This window comes from Musa acuminata, chromosome BXJ3-1 (assembly GCF_036884655.1).
Source record: "Musa acuminata AAA Group cultivar baxijiao chromosome BXJ3-1, Cavendish_Baxijiao_AAA, whole genome shotgun sequence".
Taxonomy (NCBI): Eukaryota; Viridiplantae; Streptophyta; class Magnoliopsida; order Zingiberales; family Musaceae; genus Musa; species Musa acuminata.
In genome coordinates, this window is record NC_088349.1 from 24,310,441 (window position 1) to 24,329,888 (window position 19,448).

Below are 19,448 nucleotides of genomic sequence, written 5' to 3' on the forward strand. Positions count from 1 at the left end.
CATTGGATTGTCTCTAAGTCTCTTAGTTCATTTAAATCAACATGTTTTCCCTTATTGACACTCCTAAGTTCGAAAGATGAAAACTTTTCAACATGATATTTTGAATCGAAAAGGGTAAGATCAAAATCTTCCACTAATCCCCTCTTCTCTTTGTCCCTTGAGGATCTTCTAGACCCCATAACTACTTCTGTTTAGGAGGATAGTAATGAGCAAGAGTAAATGAATCAAAAACAGAATTTAAGGGCTTCTTAGAGAATACCTTAGTGAGATCTTCAAGAGGGGGAAAGATTATTGATCTTTTACTTCGAAATAAGGAGTATTTGGTATGCTATGAGGGGAGAAATAGAGGTGGAGAAGCTTTGGAAGAGTAAAGAGGGGAAAGGAGTGCGTTGGGGTCGGTTCCACCGCCGGCCCTAGCTCGGGTTAAAAGGGGGCAGAGTTGCGGGCGGTTGCACCTCTGGCTGGGGCGGTGCAACCGCTTGCAACACGTGACAGCCGGAGGTGCTACCTCCAGCTGGGGCGGTGCCACCGCCTGCAGGCGGTGAGCACTTGTTCTGACCGCAGTGTGATCTGATTTGAGAGTTTTTGACTTGAGAAGAATTTTCATTCAGAGCAATCAACTTTACTTACGTAATTACGTAAGAGTTTTCATTTTAAGATAAGAACTTTTGCACGATCAAGATAGATCTTTTGACGTGCATACTCTCAATGTCGTACACATGTTTGTGACAGTTTGTTCAAGTTGGTAAGCCTTGCAAGTTCATGACAAACTTAGTCAGTTCATGATATAGAGTTGGATTCGAAAGTTACGAACGGATGAAATCGATGGGTTCGAAAATCCAGAGGATATGTGAATTAAGAATCATGGGTTTCCAATTCTGAGAAATCAAATAGGGTTGAATCTAAATCTTATTTGTGATTTTAAATTTCTAATCTTCATCTGTTATTTAGGCTAGAGAGCATCGCGAGTTCTATTTGGATCTCGGGTCATGAATATCGAGAATCCAAGGAGTAGGATATTATTTCTTGCTCCAACTTATAATTTTTTATGTCTTTACAGGAAAGGATGATTTTTAGGTACCCATTTGCTTTTGGGTGCCTAAAAAATAGATCTACATTGTTTATCATATTGCATAGAATTTATCATGGTTCCTTTAGGAACCCAAATTAATTTGTTTGGACTAATTTTCTTGAATGGACAATTATATGCAACATGATAAACAAAAGTTTTGTGTCCAAGTTTTGTGTCCAAGTTTGCAACAAAAGTTGCATTTGCTTTGGTGTCGAACATGTAAGATGGAGCCTTTTATGAAGGTGGTTGGATTTTGGTGAGGACTTCTCACAAATCCGATTCCACTTCTTTTGGGAACGTGACCCTTGTTTGCAAGGATCATGTTCAATGACTTGCTACCAACCTCGAATTTCTTCAAGGTGTCCTTAAGTAGCAAGTTTTCCTTTTAGAGAGTTTTTAGATCATGGCATTTTGTGCATGAACTTAAACTATCATGAAATTCAGTTTTTAACTTATCAAAATTACAAGTAAGACTATCATTCTCCTTTTTTATCAATTTATATTTTCTACTAATAATCTTGCATTCATCAAATAAGTCATGGAAGGCATTTAATAATTCATCAAATGATAAATCTGCATCTATTAAATTCGTTACCTCCTCTCCGATGGCCATTAAGGCGTAATGAGCAACTTGCTCGGTGTTGGACTCCTCTTCTTCGAACGCGCTCGAGTCATCCCATGTTGCTTTGAGCGCCTTCTTCTTTGATATTCTCTTCTTGACTTGGGGACAATCACTCTTGTAGTGTCCCGGCTTCTTGCACTCATAGCAAAAAACTTGGTCCTTCTTGGGTTCAAATTTATTTTTTATTTCATTCTTAAACTTGTTTCTTTTAATGAATTTTTTAAATTTTCTTGTTAGAAGTGCCAAGTCATCGTTACAGTCCTCATCACTTGAGTTTTCTCTCAAGTGGTCTTCTGAAATTTTAAGTGTCATATCCTTCCTGTTCTTTGGAAGGATGTCTTCTTGCTCTTCATGAGCTTTGCAAGTCATCTCGTAGGTCATTAATGACCCGATTAGTTCTTCAAGAGGGAAGTTGTTTAGATCTTTCACCTCTTGAATAGCAGTGACTTTAGGATCCCAACTCTTAGGAAGGGATCTTAGAAACTTATTTACGAGCTCAAAATCCGAAAAAAAATTTCCGAGTCCTTTTAGACCATTGACGACATCCGTGAAACGGGTAAACATATCGCCAATAGTCTCACTCGGTTTCATCCGGAAAAGTTCGAAAGAGTGTAACAAAAGGTTGATTTTTGACTCTTTCACTTTACTTGTGCCTTCGTGAGTCACTTCGAGTATGTGCCAAATATCAAATGCGGTTTCATAAACCGAAACACGGTTGAACTCGTTTTTATCAAGTGCACAAAATAAGGCATTCATAGCCTTTGCATTAAGAGCGAAAGCCTTCTTCTCCAATTCATTCCAATCGATCATTGGAAGAGAAGACTTCGAAAATCCATTTTCGACAAGATTCCAAAGTTCAAAATCCATAGAAATAAGAAAGATCCTCATTCGGGTCTTCCAATAGGTGTAGTCCGTCCCATAGAATATGGGTGGACGTGTAATAGAGTGGCCCTCTTGGTTTCCGACGTACGCCATCTCTCTTGGGTTTTAATCCGTTTGAGAGTTAACCCCGCTCTGATACCAATTGTTAGGATCAAGAGCACTAAGGGGGGGGGGGGGGGGGTGAATTAGTGCAGCGAAAATCTTTCGACGATAAAAACGTTTGAACGATAAAAATGATTTCGGTGTGAAAGCTGATTCTAAGATTACTTTAACTTAAGATCAAGCGAGATGATGTTAAAGTCAATCTATGAAGGCAGTTTGCAGTTATGATGAAAACCAAAATATGAGCACAAACTGAAATATGACGTTCGTACGAAGAAACTAATTTACGTCTAAATGTTGATTCGTAAATCACTTGATTAGGCGAGATGCAGCTTAAGCAAGGATATTAAGGCAGTTTGCAGTTAAGATAGAAATCAAAATGTAAACGCAAACTGAAATATGATGATCGTACGAAAAAACATATTTACGTCTAATCGTTGATTCGGAAAGTGCAAAACTGAAACCCGATCGTATATGCACAGAAAGCAATAAGCTTTAGAGGAGGTTTGCAGTAAAGATAAAATGCTCAAAGTAAATGCAAACTGAGATTTAGAGTGGTTCGGTCAATCTTGACCTACTCCACTTTTGGCTTCCTCCACCGACAAGGTCACTGACGTCAACTAGAGGCCTTCCTTCAATAGGCGAAGGCCAACCACCCTTTTACAGTTTCACTCCTTTTGATGGGCTTAGGAGACAACCCTTACAGAATTTTCTCTCCTCTCCTCTCTTTACAGCTCAAAACTTGGAAGAAAAGAGGGAGAAGGACTTTTGGCCTTTACAACAATTTTGAGCTCTAAAAATCACAGAAGAAGATCAAGATTTCAGAGTGTCTTCTGTGCCCTTTCAATGCTAAATGGGTGGGGTATTTATAGGCCCCAACCCAGTTCAAATTTGGAGCTTAAAAATGTCAATTCCCAGAATTCCGGGATCAGGCAGTTGCACCTCCTGACTGGAGCGGTTGCACCGCTTGGCAGAGCTCGAAGACTGAGCCTCTAGGCGGTGACACCTCCTGTCAGGGGCGGTTGCACCTCCTGCCAAAGCTCGAAGACCGAGCTCAAGCGGTGCAACCTCCTGACTGAGGCGGTTGCACCGCTTAGCCAGTGCTCGGAGACCGAGCCCAAGCAGTGCCACCTCCTGTCAGGGGAGGTTGCACTGCCTAGTCTCGCTCGGAGACTGAGCCCAGGCGGTGCCACCGCCTCGCTGGAGCGGTTGCACCTCCCAGTCTTGCTCGGAGACTAAGCCCAGGCAGTGCAACCTCCTGCCTTGGGCGGTTCAACCGCCTGGCAGAAATCAGGGTCCGAATGGGTTGATCCATTCGGCCCAATTTGGGTTTTTCAAGGGCCCAATTGCCCCAAGATTAAGTTAATGAGATCACCTCCCATTTCCAACTTAATCATTGTGCTAACTATGATATTCCCTAAGACATTTACTATAACTTGCTCCGGTGCGTCAATCGCTTCTTCCGGCGAGCTTCCGGCGAACTTCCGTCGATCATCCGATGAACCCTCGGTGATGCTCCTGCGGACTTCCGGCAAACTCCTGGACTTGCGACGATCCACTTGGCCAGTTCCGACGAGCTTCTTTGGCATGCTCATGGACTTCTCGGATTTGTTCCTGCAGAACCTCCGACGACTGTCCGAACTTCTGTCGAACTCTCGAACTCCCAACGTGATCATTGTCTTGACTCCGGCGCAACTCCTGCTGCATGTCTTACTTTTATCGTAGTTAATCCTGCACACTTATCTCAACATATGGATTAGATAACAAATGACAATTGACTTCATCATCAAAATCCGAGATTCAATAACAAGATATATCCATAAGGGTAAACACGTTGATCTCGATGAACTAGGAGACTTAGAACCCATTAGGTGGTTTGCTCATCTAGAGACCCTACCTCTCCTACAAATAGATGAACCAATTTATCCTAGGTTAGTTAGGCTCTTTTATGCAAACCTATAGGTAGATAACGATAGCCTAAGTACTTACCTTTTAGGAACACAAATTAGGATTTCTGATAATACTATTTGTGAACTAATTGGAATCACTGAAAAAGATAGGGGCTGCTATTTTAGAGGTAAATGGGATGTTAATATAATAGGAGCAACTTACACCGAAGTTGTCGAAACTATTTTTGCAAACTCGGACCTCGGAATAATACCCAAGAGTTGCGAACACTTACTACCTTTTAACTCTAAGATTCTTCATCATATCATAACAAGCATATTATTCCCTAAGCAATATCATCTTGATGAAATGAGTCTAATAAAGATAAGCACCATGTATTAGATTATGACCGGTCAACATATCGGTTTTGGATACTCAATACGGCAACACATGCAAGATATTACAGCTAAAGATACTATGTTGCCATATGGGGGGTTAATCACTAGATTTCTTCTTGCCTATGACATTTGCATCCCACTCGATAAAGAAACAATTCAAAGTGATAGATATAACATCATCAATAAAAATCTACTAAAGAGACTTAGGTGCACATTTAACAATGGAATATGGGTAAGGCAACCTAGAAGGACTGATCCTATTCCTCCACCAGTAGAACAACCAAAAACACCAATTTTTAGGGGAAATGAATCTCCTCCTCCTAGTCCCTTTGGCGCACCACCTTCAGCTCCTGTTTCATCCTCTGAAGGACTCATTATGGCAGAACTGTCTCAGATCAAATTCCAACAAGACCAACTCAAATCGCAGTAAGAACAAATTCAACTCTAGCAAATTGAAATTTTGAAGGAACTTCGACAAATGAATCAAAAAATAGATGTTATGTATCAGTACTATGGATTACCTCCTAAGGATTAATTGATGTATCTTTTTATTCTGTTATGTTTACTCTTAATATCAAGTTCGAAGCCTGTCATCTTTTGAACGAAAACTGAATCTTCTTCTTAGATGTATTTTTATTCTGGATATATGCTGATTTTTTTTCTGGATGAATGCTGATTTTTGTTTAGATGAATTCTGGATGAATATTTTTGGCAAATTTGAATGATTAATCTTAATGCTGATTTTTTTTTTCTATTGATTTGATGATCACAAATTGTGTGTTTCAAAGTCTCATCTCCTTTTTGTTGATGACAAAGGGGGAGAAAAGTGATTACTTGTACCATTTTGATAGCATGACTTATATGTGATATGAATGTCTTATATGCCTTACAAAATCCTTGAGAATATCGCAAGATTGATTGATTATATTGAAAGCATGCCTTACATCTATATCATGAAATTCATGTTGAAAATCTTTATCTCCTGTCATAGTGAAAATCGTCCCTTATCATTTGACTTGAAAATGATTTTCATCGAAGTTTTGTATTTACTATTGCTTAATGAGAATAACGATAAGTTCTACGGTTAGAACTTATCAGTTTATGCTTGAATTCAATGGGATGGAATTCAAGTGTTTTTATCTTCTCATAATATGGCATATAGATAGGGGGAGTTATGTTTAACTCCGTCATCAATTGATTGTCATCATCAAAAAGGGGGAGATTGTTGAATCTCGGATTTTGATGATAAAATCAATTGATGGGTTAATTGATCTAATCCATATTATTGAGTTAAGTGTGTAGGATTAACTACGATAATCAGAAAACATAAAGCAAGAATACTAGAGTCAAGTTCGATGGACGTTTAAGAGACCGAAAAATCGTCGGAGATGCTGCCAGAACCAACCGAGAAGAAATCGGGAACCTGTCGGAATTTTTGGAAGTTCACCGAAGAGATCATTGGAGGTTCATGGAGATCACCGAGAAGGCTCGGCTACTCGTTAAAGTCATCACAAGATCGGGAGCTGCTGGGAGTCCGTCGGAAGAAACCCGAGAGCATATCGGAAGTCCGCCGGAAGTTCGTCAGAAAGCTTGTCGGAACAAGACTCAACGTTGAAAACTTACTTAGGATGTTTTTAGTTATGTAGTTCACATGTAATTAGGATTAGGATTAAAAGGTAATCCTATATCCTGGTTAGGGGCCAACTGGGCCCAAAATTAGACTTGATTTGGGCTGAAATTAAAGCCCAACCTATGAACCGAAGGGTCTGGCGGTTGCACCACCAGACTGGGCGGTGGCACCGCCTGGTTAGGCGGTGGCACCGCCTAGCACTCGAGAGCTAGGCAGTGGCACCGCTTGGCTGGGCAGTGGCACCGCCAGTCCACTGTTAGTGTCAGACACTGACAAGCAGTGGCACCACCACTAACAGGCGGTGGCACCGCCAGCATCGGGAACCAAAGAGAATTCAAATTTTGGAGCCCAAATTTGAATCCTCTTGAGGCCTATAAATACCCCTCAAATCTCAACTGAGATTACAACTTTTTGAGAAGCAATTGATTGAGAGAAAGGTCTTAGAAAAGTCGTAGCAAGTCTTGTTTTCAATTTGCTAGAGTGTTCACCTCCTTCTTTCTTACTGAAAATTTGTAAGAGTGTGAACTGATTGTAAAGAGTTGTAAGAGGGGTATTTGCCCTTCCCCTTCAAGAGATTTGCAAGTGGAATGTGGGAGCCTCATCGAAGAGGGCCTCGCAAGTGGATGTAGGTCATTTGACCGAACCACTTTAAAATCGGCGTGATCTCTGGTTTGCATTTCATTATTGTTATTTACATTACTGCAAACCTTCTTACATTCTTTATTTCCTAATTACCTTTGCTACACAACTTTATAAATACACTTTCAAGTTAAGCACTTCCGAGTTCGATTTTTATCGTACGAAAGATTTGTCAAAACTGACGTTTTAATCCGCTGCACTAATTCACCCCCCCTCTTAGTGCCACTCCAATCCTAACAGCTCCTAGCTTGTGAGTTTGTCTACAAAAAAGGATGGTTTTTAGGTACCCATTTGATTTTGGGTGCCTCAAAAATTGATCTACTAATTTTGTCATTCATCATTGAATTATTTATAGTTCCTTTAGGAACCCATATCAACTTATGTGGACTAATTTTCTTAAATGGACATTTGTAAACAACATGTCCAGATTTACAACAAAAATTGCATTTCAAATGATGTGAAACATGTAATGTGGGTCCCTTAATGAAGGTGGTAGGATTTTGGTGAGATCCTCTCACAAAACCAATTCCATTTCTATTTGCGACGTGACCCTTGTTTGCAAGGATCATGTCCAAGCCTTTGCTACCGACCTTAAACTTGTTTAAGGTCTCTTTAAGTAGCACATTATCATCTTTTATTGCTTCTAAGTGTTCACACTTAGAGCATGGAGGAGTTTGAAGACTATCAAGCTTATTTTGTAGTAAGGCATGCTCTTTCTTTAATAGATTAAACTTCTTACTAATAGTTCTACACTCATCAAATAATTCATGAAAAGCAATAGAAAGTTCATCGAAAGATAAATCTTCATTAAACTAAATCATATACCTCTCCTCCTAAAGCCATTAGTGCGAAGTTTACCTCCTCTTTGTTTCTAGCTTCTTCATTCTCGAAATCACTTGAGTCATCCCAAGTTGCTTTTAAAGCTTTCTTCTTCTTCGGTTGCTTCTTCTTGGCTTAGGGGCATTCATTTTTGAAGTGTCCCCAGCTTCTTGCATTCGTAGCATATTACTTGGTCCTTTTTATGTTCAAGTTTATTTTTGGTGTCATTTTTAAATTTGTTCTTTCTTATAAATTTTTAAAATTTTTGAGTTAAAAGTACAATGTCATCGTCATTGTCCTCATCACTTGATGTTCCTTTCAAGTGGTCTTCTTGTGTTCTAAGTGGCATATCCTTCCTATTCTTTGGAAGAGGGTTCTCGAGCTCTTCATGAGCATGGCACGTCATTTTTTAGGTCATTAGAGACCCAATAAGTTCTTCGAGATGAAATGTTTTAAGGTCCTTGGCCTCTTGAATGGTCGTAACTTTTGGATCCCAACTCTTTGGAAAAGATTTTAAAATTTTAGTTACTAGTTCAAAGTTAGAAAAATCTTTACTAAGAGCTTTGAGTCCATTGATGACATCCATGAAACGGGTGTACATGTCTCCGATGGACTCACTTGGTTTTATCCTGAAAAGTTCATAAGAATGCACAAGAATATTTATTTTGGACTCTTTCACTCATCTAGTGCCTTCATGAGTGACCTCAAGAGTTCTCCAAATATCAAAAGCTAAATCACAAAACGAAACGCGATTAAATTCATTTTTGTCAAGTGCACAAAACAAGGCATTCATAGCCATTGCATTTAAAGCAAAAACCTTCTTCTCTGATTCATCCCATTCGCTCATCGAAAGAGAATTTTTGAAATCCATTCTCAATAATATTCCAAAGCTCAAAATCCATGGAAATAAGGAAGATCCTCATACGAGTCTTTCAATACGTGTAATCCGACCCATTAAACATAGGCGGACATGTAATAGAGTGACCCTCTTATATGCTGGAGTAAGCCATTTCTCTTAGGTATTAAACTAAATATGAGAGTGAGCCTGGCTCTAATACTAATTGTTAGGATCGAAGCGGCACTAAGAGGGGGGGGTGAATTAGTGCAGCGGATTAAAACTCGTAAGTTTGAAATCGATTTCGTAAATGTGTAGAGATTTCGATTCGATGATGGATGACTTAGCTAAAATAGCTCGAGTAAAGATAGTCAAGAGTAGGGAGATGAAAACTAAATAATTTGCAGCTAAGTAGAGAAATGGTTCAGAAAATTAAACACTCACACATTCAAGGAACACCACGATGTATAGTGGTTCGGTCAAATGACCTACATCCACTTTCGAGGCCTTCTTCATGAGGCTCTCAACTTCCACTAGCAAATCACTTTGAAGGGGAAGGACCAAATACCCCTCTTACAACCTTCTTACAAGTGATTCACTCTCTTACAGATTTTTCCAAAGAGAAAGAGGGAGGTGAACACTTAAGCTATTGAAAACAAGACTTTTCTAGAGCTTTTTCTCACTTTTTAACTTCTCAGAAAGGTGTAATCTCTGCTGAGAATTGAGGGGTATTTATAGGCCCCAAGAGAATTCAAATTTGGGCTCCAAATTTGAATTACTTTTGGGTTTCCAGGTGCTGGCGGTGCCACCGCCTGTTAGTGTCTGACACTGACAATGTACTAGCGATGCCACCGCCTGTTAGTGTCTGACACTGACAATGTACTAGCGATGCCACCGCCAGACCTCTCGGGTTCTGGGCGATGCCACCGCCCAGTCCGGTAGTGTACTAGCGATGCCACCATTGGACCTCTCGGGTTCTATGCGGTGCCACCGCTTGGACTATTCTAACTCACTGGTTGGGCTCCAAACGTAGCCCAAACTAGTCCAAACTCGGGCCTAATTGGCCCCTAATTGGGTTATAGGATTAACCCTTAATCCCAACCCAAATTATATGCAAACTATGAAATTAATACATAGCCCGAAGTAAATTTTTAACTGACAATGTCGAGTTTCCTTCCAGCGAGCTTTCCGACGAACTTCTGGCAAACTTCTGATACACCCTCGGATTTGTTCCGGCGGACTCCCAACAGGCTCCCGGTCTTGTGACGAGTTCAACGAGTCTTTGGCAAGTATTCGAACATTCTCGATGATCTCCGTGAACCTCTAACGATCTTTCTGGCAGACTTCCGAAAACTTCGGCAAGTCCCCGATTCTTTCTCGGTTGGTTTCGGCAACACTTCTGATGATTCTTCGGACTTTCGACGGACTCTTGAAGACCCATCGAACTTGACTACAGTAAACTTGTTTTATGTCTTCAAGCTATCGTAGTTAATCATGCACACTTAACTCAATAATATGGATTAGATCAATTAACTCATCAATCGACTTCATTGCCAATTTTTATTGTTAATTTTCATATGATGATATGAAATCATTCAATACTCATGATATTATACAAATGAGAAGTTATAATCATGCATGATAGGATATAATGACATTTAGATATCATCATGATTTGAAATACTATGATTTGTTGCTAAAATGATGTATTATGAATCTCTTAGTATCATGTATGATATGCTCAAAATAATGATGAATATTTTAAAAATAAATATTTGTATCATATTTGATTATTTTATACTTTAATAATATGCATGATGAGTTGTAGTGATGATTGATTTATTTTTTGTATCATGCATGAAAAATGAAATGTAAGATTTTAAAATTATGCATATTTCAAATTGAAATCATAATGATGCATAAACATATTGAAATAAGGTTAATACTTTACCTTTGTCGTGCTTTGAAAATAATTATAAAGAGAAAAAGAGATACAAAATTATATTCTTCCCTTCTTTTTGACAATAATAAAGGGGGCGATAGCTAACTTACTAGCTAGCTTGCACAAGTCAAGAAGAAGCAAAAATTTGCTAGCTTGCAAATTGCATGGAGAAAGAAGTGCTATCTTGCCTATCTCAAGAACCAAAATATACTAACTTGCACATCTAGCAAAATTAACAAATTTTCATATTTCAAGAAGCAAGAGTTGCTTTCTTCAACATCTCAAAACTGCTAGCTTGCTTATTCTAAAATATTGTAAAAATTGCTAGCTTATATGTTGTAGAAGTTGCTATCTTACTACTTTGCATATCTATGATGATAGCAAAATTGCATAATGATAAAACTTGATGTTTATTATGCAACGATTTGAACTTGTATTTCTAAACATATGAGAATTAAACTTATCCTTTTTGTTGATGACAAAGGGGGAGAAGTATGATTATGTAATGTATGATGACGTGTTGCAAATATTCATGATAAAATTTGTAATGACTTGAATTCAGCTTGAATTTAAGGTTATGTAAATATGGCATATTGATAGGGGGAGTTTGGTTAAACTCCGGGAGTTAAGGTTAACTCCGTCATCAATTGGTTGTCATCATAAAAAAAAGGGGAGATTGTTGAATCTCATATTTTGATGATAAAACCAATTGATAACTATTTATGATTTAATATACGTTTTGAGTGATGCAGGATGCTTCGATCAGGATGAGACAATTAAAGCAGGAAGAATCATATTGTGCCGGGGGAAAACATGTCAGAAGATTCGACATCAGGCCGAAGGATCGGTCGACGTATCGACATAAGGTTTTGAGCCATGGATTCGAGCATCGGGCCAAGATGAGCAGATATTACGCCAAGGATATCGGAGTTACGGAGTCAACTGGTCGATTGGGCAATAAGCCACAAGAGAGGATGATGCGCCGAAGAATCGGACGAAGCGTCGAGGGACCAATGACATATTGGACAACATGATTAATGCTTAGTATTAATTGTCTAGATCGAAGTGTATTTTTACATATACAAGATTAACTATGATAGCAAGGCATGAAGCAAAATGAAGTCCCAAAGTTAAGGACGCGATTTCATTGGGAGTTCGGGAGTTCGTCAGAAGTCCGAACATTCGTCAGAAGTTCTAGCGGAACCAACCGAGAAGTCTCGGAGCTTGCTAGAGAAACTCATCGGAACTCGCCAAGAAGATCATCGTGAAGTCTAGGAGCTTGCTGGGAGTCCACTGGAACATTGCCGAGAGATCGTCAGAAGTTCACCAGAAAATCGTCGGAAGCTCGCCCGAAGAAACTAAGACGTAGGGACTTATTTAGCTTAACAAATGTCTTAGGAATCATAGTTAGCACGTAATTGGGTTTAGATTTGGGCCAATCCAATTAGGGGCCAATTAGGCCCATGTAAGGACTGTGTTGGGCCCAATGAGAGGCCCAAATAGTGCCCCAAGAAGTCTCACCATTATGGCACAATCTTCGAGACTATGTCAGGCGATGGTACCGGTAGTCTGAGCGATTGTACAACCCTTGGCAAGGTGCCAAGCGATTGTACCGCCTAGCACTGCCCCCCAAGTGGTGGTACTGCCAGACCTGGGCGGTGGTACCGCCCAGGGCAGTGTCAGTGTCAAACTGACACTAGGCGGTGGTACCGCCCAACGCAAGCAATGGTACCGCCCGTGCCCAAGAAACCCGGGATTAGAAAGTTTTAGGCTCCAAGTTTGAATCAACTTGAAGTCTATAAATACCCCTCTCATCCTTGATTAAAACACACAAGCACATAGAGTTTAAAAATAGAAAAACGCTGTAAAAATCTCTTGTGAGAATCCTCCTCTAGTCTAAGTGTTATAATTCTGTAAGAGAGGAGTGAGTGCTTATAAGGGTTGTCTCCTAAATCCGGTAAAAGGAGAAGAGGGGTGTAAGAAGGAGATTGATCTTCGCCTATTAAAGGAAGATCGATAGTGGATGCCGGTGGCCTCGACGGAGGAGGAATCGGCAAAGTGGATGTAGGTCACGACGACCGAACCACTATAAAATTAGCGTGTTCTCTGGTTTGCATTTACTTCCTGCCATTTATATATTGCAAACTGAATCTTTACTTACCTACTGCATTCACTTCATAAACGTATACTTTCAAAGTTAAGTTTCCGAAATCAGTTTTCATCGGAATCGGTTTTAATCGAAACGAAAATTTTTGAAGACGTGATTTTACTACTGCACTAATTCACCCCCCGTCTTAGTGTCGACCTCTTGATCCTAACAAAGATATTGAAGCCAGCACATATACAATGCATGCATTGGTTGGCTATGCTAACCTACAAACTATGAAAATCGGAGGAACTTTGAAGCATCAGCTTGTTACTGTTTTGATTAATATGAGAAGCACTAATAATTTTATGGACAGGAAAGTTGCAGGTCGATTAGCCCACCACATTGAAGGCTATGATAGATTCGAAGTAAAGATCGCTGAAGGATGGATTTTAACTTATGAAGCAAATGTTCAAAGATAAAATTGATTATACATGGTTAGGAGTTTCTTGTAATAATTGCTACACTGAAAAACTGACCTGTTGCTTATACTATCAAAAAGTGGAGATCATATTACTTGATCAACGGATTGTGATGCGTTGTAGATACCCTATGATTGAAGTACTAAAAGAGAAGCTTCCCAAGTTGAGGACAAGGCTGATTTGAAGAGAGAGAAATTGTTACGACCCTTTTTTATGAGCTTTTGAATAATGTTTATTGAGTCTGTTTAGTCCAGTTATTTATTGAGTCTATTTAGTTCAATTGGAGTTAGGTAGAGATTTATTTAATATTTATTTATTATTAAGAGTCCAAGTCCTAGTAGACCCTAGGTGGAACTCTATAAATAGTGATGTAACCCTTTCTTTTAAGGAATTAATCAATCAATCAATCAATAAAATATTATTCCAGTTTGTTATGACAAACCTTAGGAGGCCGATCCCCTCAAAGAGATCATTCCCTTTTCTCCTCTTTTATCTTCTTTCTTTGGTGATAAGACTTTAGGGTCTTATCAATAGATTAGATTAAATAATTTACAATTGATTTCATTATCAAAATCCAAGATTCAATAATACCGCCAGACTAAGTGGTGGTACCGCCTAGTGTCAATGCTACAAGCAGTGGTACCGCCCAGCATAAGCAGTGGTACTGCTAGTATCTTGAAAATCGAGAATGAGACACTTTTAAGCTCTAAGTTTGAATCCACTTGAGGCCTATAAATACTCCTCTCATCCCTAGTTAAAACACACAAGAATTGAGAGCAAAAAAAATAGAAAAACATTGTTGTAATCTTGTAAGAACTCCTTTGAAGCTCTAGTGTTAGTGTGGTATATATATATATATACATACATATATATATACATACATACATATATATATACATACATACATATATATATACATACATACATATATATATACATACATATATATATATATACATATATATATATATATAGTGGTACACCATAATGTACCTCTCGGTATACGTATACTATACCGTACCATACCAAGCTGAGCTCGATACTTTGCTATCATACAAAATTATGAACCTTGATTACTCTAATTTCAACTTAAGCATTTTGACTAATGATTTTAGGTCAAACGAAGTTGATCGACCAGTTGGCTTACGATGTTAGTTGCTTCTAATCATCTTATACATTGATTCAAACATGTGACACTTGTCATGCTTGGTTGCCTTATAACTCTTATGTTGTAAATAGAATCATAGCAATTTATGGATATTTTTAGTTTGCATGAACCAATATGCTATATCATTCTTCTGTGCAATTTTGCTATAAGATTTGCTTCTAATTGATTTAACTCTATTATGCGGTCTATATAGATAATCTTGTACATTTTGTTTGCCCAGATTAAAAGAAGATACATGTTGACTGTTGAGAATAGTCGATGTTGCGAAAATTACTTCTAGAACAACCTGATCAAATAACTTCTAAAGGATATAAAATATGTTATTAGTTTCGTATTGTATGTGTAAATGTCCTTTTCAGGTTTTTGTATGTCTAGCTATTGTGTTTTTTTCATTGAACTACAATAGGCGTGAGATAATTTTTTGTCAGGTATTGGAGTATTTCGATTTATGATCTTTGCTTGAGCCGTGGGAATGTATTTTTTAACTAAAAATATCTTTTATTAAACTTTATATTGGGTAAGTAACGGGTGGCATGGTCCTATGTTTAGGTATAGACTGAAACAAAAGTCCTTTATACAGAAAAAATGATTTATGTTGTTCTCCACTTGAGTTTACCTTTTTTAGAACATTTCATAAGTAATCATTTATCAACTGTTCATTCAGGATATCATTAATATGAATATCAACCATAAAGGGAGATTTTTATGAATAAGTACAACGGGAACTATTGTGTGAAGTCACTTTGGATGATTAACTTTAGTTTCCACTAATCAAAAAGATTGCTTAGCTGTTGATATTACTTTGACTTGTCTTGTTTTATGAGTTTGTATTGTTTTTAATCTATTATATATTAATCGTCTAATATCATGGACTACATTGTTTTGCTGAAGTTAATATGAAATGGATGTTCATATTGGTCTGAAGACTCTGAACGTAGATTGCCGTGTTTCGATCTGGCCAATTAAAAAGTATTTAATTAACACTCTTTGTGAGCCTTCTTTCCTTTCGATTCCTTCTTCCTCTTCAAACTCTCATACGTACTAGTGTATCATGTATTTGCACATCTATACTTCCTTACATATTTGATTCAATTTAGGATCGGTAATGGTCGAGTATCCAAAATAATGTACCTTGTTCTACATATCAAGAATTAAAATTTAATATCGTACCAGAGTTTCGAAATTCGTTCAGTATAATACGGTACTATATACCGAACAGTATATATATATATATAATATATATATATATATATAATCGTTTTTGTCGAGACAACGTCGCCTCTCTTCTCCCTGTGTGCGATGAGAAGTCATCAACAAATGAGGAGAGAGAGCGACATCGATTAACGATACCGTCCGGTAATAAGCAATCTGTATACCGATCTACTAGCAAATCAATACGTACCGTCGGGTACGAATAGTATTATTCAAAATTAAAAACCTTGCTACATATTATGCATAGATAACAAAATTGATATGCTTCACTATACTAGAAAGTTTCGATGATTTAATTGCACAAAGTCCACTAATTCATATTCTCGTACCTCATGCCTCGTGCCATGAGTTTGAAAGAGCAACTTGAGGATTATTCAAAGATGATAGTTGGTGATGCCTCGTGCCATGCTTCTCCTCCTTTTAATAATTTCTATTATCTTTATAAATTTCTTATTATATAATATTAATAAAACTATAAGTCTCAATTATTTATGATTGACTACATAGATCTTTTATCATTATTGAAATATGTAAAAAATCATATGTTTAGTTCAATATAGTTAAAAGCGTTAGATGGTGTTATAGGCCTCACGGTCCCAAAATTTTTTATGTGCTCCTGAATATTATAATTTAAAAATTATATATCATGATTAATAAAAATAAATAACTATTGTTATTCAATATAAATAAGTGCACCGCTAGAGAGCTCCCAGGAAGGCAATTGTTGCTCACCACAGAAGGCAGCTGCTGTTCTCACCAACTTAAACAAACAATAATGTTCTCTCAAACTTAGATAAAAATAATCAAATTTGATTCTCTAAAAATTGAAACATAACCATAAAAATTAATAAACAGTAAAGAAGACAGTGGTGAACTAGAAAGAGAGAAAAGGGAAGAGCAATTGGGGAATAAGGGGGTAATGAGGGCCCGGGGGGGAGGGGGGGGGGGAGATGTGGGGTGGGAGGTGGGGTTTACGGTGAACAAGGTAGAAGTAGGAGAGAGGTGGAAAGAGAAATAGAGACATACTGGGAGGGAGGGGAAGAAGCTACCCCTCCTACTACCATCGGAGGAAGACATCGCTACTACCACTAGAGGAAGACGTTGCCAGGGAAGATGGCTATTGTCATCGTTCATCGATGGGAGGAACTCTATCGCTGTGCAGAAATGCAGTGGGAAAGAGGGTTTCTATGTTAGGGTTCTTCCTTGCGCGTGGTCTCTAGCATTCTGCGAACAGATAATTAGCTCAATTGAACTAATTGTCTTGTGTTTGGTATGACTTGATGAATAACTCGGTCGATTGAACCAGATAGGATTGTTTGGTTCGCCTCGAGCTCAACCTGGACTGAGTTGAACTAGGCGAGCGCCCGACTCAACTAAGGGTCGTGCCTAAGTAAAGATGCTTACCTAGCCTAATAGACGGTTGCTCAGGCCTCATCTCATCTTTCTCGAGTGCCTAAGCGAATGCTTGGGCATCCAGTAACTCTACTAGTTTAGTTAAATTTAAAGTATTTAAATATTTATTTATATTTTTTATTAAAAAAATTTATATCTTCCTTTATCTCTTCTCGTACTACTAACATTAATCATTTCACCTCTTCTAACTATCACATCCAAAGATCTTTTAAGCATATATCAAATATCATCTTAAATAATTTTATCTCATTTTATTCTCTATTGAAATAATTTATATTGTTCATAAATAAAATATTTGGTTTCCTATCTTTCATATTCTTATCTCAACTTTATAAGTTCATTTTTATGATTCTGCTAACCAGAAGTTGCTTATGTAATTGATATCCTTTTTGTCTAATATCTACTCATCCTTAATTTGGTCCAAGAGGTGTTAATATTCCAGAATATAGTACTATTTGTCTTGTCAAATGAGCAAAATTTGATAGCATTTATTTTAAAGTATGCTGCCTGATATTTAGCAATTCCCTATGCGTTGGATAAGTACATCTAAACATAGATGTCTAAGCACAATTGTGGCCTTAATGTTTCATCTTGTCACAGTAGTCAAACATAGTAAACAGTGGAGGAAAAGCATCATTCTCTTCAAAACATTATTATGCGTCAAATAGATAGAGCATAAGAATCTCAAATTGCCAACTATATTCTCTTTCTACTATATTGTTGTACATTTTGTCCTTATCTCTCATTCTTATTTATAAACAGTAATGTTATCATGGTTATGATCTGATTGTATATCAAATATTATCAAAACAAGTGATTATGATAATCTGCATTGAGTTTAGGAGTCTGTAAACAAAAATCTAACATGTATTTTTTATGCCATTCAGTCAATATTGCTTTTGGGCTATTCAGTCTATACCTATTATTCTCTAAAGAACTCTAATCAGTGTATTCTGGTGTACACCCTTTGATTGTAATCCTTCGTTATCATACTATTTCTAATCAGATTTTTCATGTGATGTTATGAAAGAATATTTGAAGTCCACAGATTCATCTATAGAGCTTGAAGTTCAGATTTAGTTTGCTCATCTCATTGCATAAACCTATAGATATCATGTCACAGTATCTACTTAAATGGAACAAGAATCCAGACTCATTTTGCATGCTCTTTTTCACTCCATATTTACATAGGTCCAAGCTGCCCCAAGACAATTGTTGCATAGAACGTGGGATCGTACTTAGCATGAGGGAATTCAAATTTTACCATCATGCAGGGTCTGGTACTTAAACTTTTGCATTCAAGATGGACAAAGCAAATATGCTAAAGTTCATGATAAAGGTACAACACAATCCCATTTTAACATGAATGGAACTAGAGTTCGAGTGCATGCTATGCTTGCAGATTGATACTAATTAAGCACATGATAGTGCTTTTAAAATCCTGTGCATGCTATGCTATGCTATGCTATGCTCCAAATGTATAAACATAATATATAGTATTGTGCTAACCTACATGCTATTTTTAATTAATTGCAAGATATTTTGCCTTGAGCTTACTTGTGGCTAACATAGACTTGCCTCTTGTATATAACATAATTTCATTACATCTATAGCTTCTTGTATGATTTATGGTACATCTATAACTTCTTCTCTTTCTAAGATATCAATTTTTGATGAATTTTCCCCATAGAGTCTAAGACCAAGCTTTTTAACAATGTTTTTTGTCTTGATGATTGCCACAGTCATAGTTTGTGCTGTGTGGTGGTAGTGCCATGTTGCTTTTTTGTTGACTTGCTTTCTATTTAAGTAGATTATATGATACATGTATTGTACAATCATGAAAATGAGGATTTACCAAAATAATGATGTAGATGATGATGCTAATTTGCTAAGGTATCCTGGTGAGGGCTAGCCATGGTTTGGATTCTAGTGGCCTAATGGTCAAGGCTGCATGATAAAATCAGATGGAGGTTGCTGGCAGTGGTATAAGTTTTTGACATAAATATATTAAAATTTATAAATACCTAGAGCACCCTCAAATGTTTTTCAAATAATAATTGTTTCAAAGGAAGTGATCAGAAGTTATTGTTACTTATCTTAAGATGGCAGGGAATGGTGACAGACGAAAAGAAAAATAGATTTTAACATGTGGTTAATTTCTCTTTATTAATATAATCTCACAAGCTATGAACATGCTGTTATTATGAATCATCACTTTTTTTTTCTACTCTCTTTTTGTAGGTCAAAGAATTGTGTATC

General features: G+C 37.5%; 1 pseudogene; it reads right to left on the reverse strand.

The window, feature by feature from the left end:
* The window catches only part of LOC103972805 (phosphatidylinositol N-acetylglucosaminyltransferase subunit C-like), a 45,642-nt pseudogene extending 28,789 nt beyond the window's left edge, over positions 1-16,853 (reverse strand).
* Positions 16,854-19,448: the final 2,595 nt, after the last annotated feature.